The sequence below is a fragment of the Carcharodon carcharias genome (genome assembly GCF_017639515.1).
Source record: "Carcharodon carcharias isolate sCarCar2 chromosome 36 unlocalized genomic scaffold, sCarCar2.pri SUPER_36_unloc_2, whole genome shotgun sequence".
NCBI lineage: Eukaryota > Metazoa > Chordata > Chondrichthyes > Lamniformes > Lamnidae > Carcharodon > Carcharodon carcharias.
The window spans coordinates 1,551,281-1,556,856 of NW_024470737.1; positions in this window are offsets into that span (position 1 = coordinate 1,551,281).

Consider the following 5,576-nt stretch of genomic DNA (forward strand, 5'->3'; position numbering starts at 1 on the left):
CATCAAAGGCCCCACCCCTCCCCCCTCGCCCTCGATTCACCTGGAAAACAGGTCTTCACATCAGAGATAAAAACAAAAAAACTGCGGATGCTGGAAATCCAAAACAAAAACAAAAAGAGAATTACCTGGAAAAACTCAGCAGGTCTGGCAGCATCGGCGGAGAAGAAAAGAGTTGACGTTTCGAGTCCTCATGACCCTTCGACAGAACTTGAGTTCGAGTCCAGGAAAGAGCTGAAATATAAGCTGGTTTAATGTGTGTGTGTGGGGGGCGGAGAGAGAGAGAGACAGAGAGGTGGAGGGGAGGGGGGGGGGGGTGGTGTGTGGTTGTAGGGACAAACAAGCAGTGATAGAAGCAGATCATCAAAAGATGTCAACGACAATAGTACAATAGAACACATAGGTGTTAAAGTTAAAGTTGGTGATATTATCTAAACGAATGTGCTAATTAAGAATGGATGGTAGGGCACTCAAGGTATAGCTCTAGTCGGGGTGTTTTTTTTATATAATGGAAATAGGTGGGAAAAGGAAAATCTTTATAATTTATTGGAAAAAATTCTTGCGGTCTGTCCGCAAGAATGACCCAGACCTCCACTGTCGCTTGCCATTTTAACACTCCACCCTGCTCTCTTACCCACATGTCTGTCCTTGGCTTGCTGCATTGTTCCAGTGAAGCCCAACGCAAACTGGAGGAACAACACCTCATCTTCCGACTAGGCACTTTACAGCCTTCCGGACTGAATATTGAATTCAACAACTTTAGGTCGTGAGCTCCCTCCCCCATCCCCACCCCCTTTCTGTTTTCCCCCTTCCTTTTTTTTCCAATAAATTATAAAGATTTTCCTTTTCCCACCTATTTCCATTATAAAAACACCCCCACTAGAGCTATACCTTGAGTGCCCTACCATCCATTCTTAATTAGCACATTCGTTTAGATAATATCACCAACTTTAACACCTCTGTGTTCTATTGTCGTTGACATCTTTTGATGATCTGCTTCTATCACTGCTTGTTTGTCCCTACAACCACACCCCCCCTCCTCCACCTCTCTCTCTCTCTCCGCCCCCCACACACACACCTTAAACCAGCTTATATTTCAACTCTTTCTTGGACTCGAACTCAAGTTCTGTCGAAGGGTCATGAGGACTCGAAACGTCAACTCTTTTCTTCTCCGCCGATGCTGCCAGACCTGCTGAGTTTTTCCAGGTAATTCTGTTTTTGTTTTAGGTCTTCACATCAAGCGTCTCTCACACACGCACCCCGGCAACATCAGGTCATTGAAACCTGGTCGACAGACACCACCACTGACACTCCACAACCCCCCACCCCCCACGCCCCCCTTTAAAACAACCAGCGAAATATCCTGCCAGGAGTGAGGCCACTGAACCAGTCCGGAGCCACAGTGGACCCACCCTCTCACCTCTGGGGTGGCAGGTTCGATCCCTACACCCACCGCCCCCCCCCCCCCAAACTCTGACACCGACCTCTGCCACCCCAGAGACCCGAGCCCCTAATCCCAGCCTACGCTCTCAGTGCCGGTACCGAGGGAGTGCCGCACTGTCAGAGGCGTTGAACTTGGGCACCTGCTAATAGTTTTGTACGTTTTACTACAGCTGATGCTTCAGACAGCGACCGGTTGGATCACTATATTAGCGATACCACCATATACTCAGTCAGATTGTTCTTCCTGTTCCAGATTAAGGGATGTGGAAACTCATTTTCTTTTTTTTTTAAATAAAGTTTTTCACAAAAGGCACTGGCTTTGAAGATTAAACACGGTTAGTATTGGAGTATGGGACTGTCGACATTTAAATGCGAGCTTGGCACAGCGGGTACTTCTCTCAACCCCCCCCCCCCCACCGCCACCCCACCCCCCCTCTCCCCCGTTTGTACTTCTGTCTGAACACCCCACTCCCAGCTCGTAATCCAAACCGACGCTCCCTGTGAAACACCGAGGGAGTGCAACACAGGAACAGGGAGACCATTCAGCCCCTCCGTCCTGTCCCCTGACCTTTCTCCATCCACCCGCCTTCAACCCCCGTGTCCCTGAATATCTTCTGGATAACAAAAACCTCTCAAGCTGAGATTGAAATTGAATCGATCCCAGCATCGGTCGCCGTTTGCGGAAGAGAGTTCCAAACTTCTCCCACCCCTTTGTGCGACCAAGTGTTTCCTAATTTCACTCCGGACAGGTCTGGCTCAGATTGTTAGACTCTGTAACCCCCACCCCCGGTCCCAGACTCCCCGACCAGTGGGAATAGTTTCTCTCTCTCTCTCTCTCTCGACCCGATCAGTTCCCCGAAATATCTTGAAAACTTTGATCCAATCACCTCCTAAACTCCAGGGAATACAACCCGAGTTTGTGTTTAATCCCTCCGCGTCGTTTAACCCTCGGACTCCCGGGATCATTCCGGTGAATCCACACTGCACTCCCCTCCCAGGACGATGTACCCTCCCTAAGGTGCGATACCCCAGAGCTGCTCACGGTGACCCTGGGTGTGGTCGGACCAGGGTTTCGTACAGCTGCAGTTTAACTTCAATCCCCTTGTCGTCTAGTTCTCAAGCTTATAAAGGTCCAGCCTTCCATTCGCTTCTATTTATTACTCTCTCTATCCGTTCATAAGATCTTATGAACGGACAAACTCGGAGCAGGAGTAGGCCACTCAGCCCCTCTAAAGCCTGCTCTGCCATTCAGTGAGATCGTGGCTGTTCCAACAGTGGCCTCACACTCTTGGCTACCCCCAATAACACCTCAACCCGTGGCTTATCAAGAACCCATCTCCCTCTCAATGATCTAATGAACGCAGCGCACCCCCAACTCCACCCCCCCCCCCCAAAAAAAAAATTATTTGGACCTCTTCCAACTTTCCCATGAGAAGTTAAATCACGACCGATTTCACCCCCTCAAGTGGACACGCAAGATCCCATGGTCACTATTTCCAAGGGCAGGGGTGGGGTTGGGGACTATTGGGGGGGTGGGCAGAGTCTGTAAAATTCCAACCAGACCTTTGAGGAGTGAAATTGGGAAACACTTCCCCACACGGAAGGGGTGGGGGGTGTCAGGGGAGTATTGGTTTAGATTGTGGGCCCAGGCGTATGGATCTGGGACCAATATTCAAGCAACATCACCAGGGAAGAAACTCAATGTTAATTACCTGGTCATATCACTGCTTGTGGGACCATCCTTGGTGCCTACCTGCTTCTCGGTTCCTTAACTCAAACATCCTCACCAACAGGTCTCTCACCTCAAATTTGGGAACTTCCAACTGACCCCCTCCCACTCTCGACAGCTTTATTGGGGGTGGGGAGAGTTCCAGATTCCTGCTCCCCTGTGTGTGTGTCTGTGTGTGTCAGAGTGTGTGTGTGTGTGTGTCAGACTGTGTGTGTGTGTGTGTGTGTGTGTGTGTCAGAGTGTGTGTGTGTGTCAGAGTATGTGTGTGTGTCAGAGTGTGTGTGTGTGTTAGAGTGTGTCTGTGTGTCAGAGTGTGTGTGTGTGTGTGTGTGTGTGTGTGAAGTGCTTCCTGACATCACCCCTGAACGGGCCTGGCTCCAATTTTAAGCTTCTGCCCCCACCCCGCCCCCCACCCCTTGTTCTGGACTCCCCACCCCCACCAGAGGAAACAGTTTCTCTCTATGCACCCTATCAAATCCTTTAATCATCTTAAACCCTCCTCGATTGGATCATCCCTTAATCTTCCACACTCGAGGGAATACAAGCCGAGTGTGTGTGTGACCTGCCCTCGGAGTTTAACCCTTTCAGCCGCAGCATTGTTCTGAAAACTCCTTCAATGAACTAAGTGCACTACTTGTCGCCATCAGCAGCCTCAATGGTTAGAGCACAGGGGGAGGCCATTCAGCCCGTTGTTCGTGCTGGCTCACCAACGGAGCAACTCACCGAGTGCCCCTCCCCCGCCTTCTCCCCGTAACCCTGCACGTTCTCCCTTTCCCGATAACTCTCCAACTCCCCTTTCCAAAGCCTCGATTGAACCTGTCTCCCCCCAACACTCTCGGGCAGCGCATTCCAGACCCCAACCACTCGCTGCGTGAAAGAGTTCCTCCTCGTGTCCCCATCGCTTCTTTCACAAATCCCCTTAAATCTGGGTCCCTCTGCTTCTCGATCCTTCCCCCCGATGGGAGCAGTTTCTCCCCGTCGACTCTGTCCTAGACCCCTCGTGATTTTGAACACCTCGATCGAATCCCCTCTCAGCCTTCTCTCCTCCGAGGAGAACAGTCCCATCTTCTCCCATCTGTCCCACAGAACTGAAGTTCCTCGTCCCTGGGAACCGTTCTCTTGAAAACGGAGCATGTGTGGTACAACAAACGTAGGTGGCCAGACAGAGAGCCCAAAACCAGAAACGGGGGGGGGGAACAAAACAAGAGAGACAGTGGTTGCTGTGAAACTTTAATCCAATATAATTTATCTGCAATAAAATAAACATTTTCAAGTCTTCCCCCCGCCCCCCCCCGCCCACATATTGCACAGAAGTAACAGATCCACCAGTGCAAAGGGCCCCAACAGACAGTTACGCAGCCATACCCAGCCCCTCGCGAGAGTCAGGCCTAGAAAAGGTGCCTCATCCTCGATCAAAAATGTTGCAGGAAGAGGACCCTTTTGTTTGTCCTACCATGTCATCCGTGTGGAACACGCATGGGAAAAGAATTCCAGGGCAGACAGAGGGAAAACAAACATGAGAGTTGGGGGGGGCGGGGGATTGGCGAACAGGAGAGGGAAGGACCTCAAGCCGACGATGACCCCAAATTGCATTTTCAAAATGGCCGCCCGATTCTTACCGGGAAAGGGGGTCGGGGGAGAAGGGAGAACAAGCAGAACCAGCCGATGAACGTGAAGAGAAATAGATTTTTCTATGGCGTCTGGTGAAGGCGGGTCCCTTCACGATTGGAGTCTGCTGGCCAGTTTTGCCCTCAGGACCTTCCGATGTTCCTCGCTTCCTTCTGGGGCTGGTTTGCAAAGCCAGGGGATCAGTCCTACCCCACCCCTCCCCCTCCCCCTCCCCTCCAAATGTCAAGGAGGGCGGAGGGAAAAGGTGGAGGCGAGATAGGGGCCTTTGGGATGGGATGGGATGGGACAACACTTGGACAAGGCATAACTTCGGCGCCAGGGCCCAGGCGGGCAGGGGGAGGGTAGGGCAACTGAACCGTTCGATCCCCCCCCACCCCCCCCTCCCCAGAACGGGCAAACCATATCGAACGCCGCACCCAATGAACCGTAACTATGGAAACGGGTAGAGCGTCACACGACAAAACAGCCCTCCAAAAATTTTTCATACCAGCTCGTTTCTCCCCCTCCCCCCAAGTAATTCACCGCCACGACCCCAGACCCCACCCCCCGCCCCCAGCTCCTGGGCCCAGCACCCAGGCCAAGCAATCCTCGCTGGGGAAAACAAAAATCCTCGCTCCCCCACCCACAGCTGCCATTTCCACCTTCTTCCCCCCCCCCCACCCCCAACCCTCAACCCCCCGCCGACTCCCTTTCCACTGACGTGAATTAACCTGTGACCCCACGCCAAGTTAGCCGGCGACACCCAGATACACAGCGAAGACGAGAAAAGGGAGGTAAC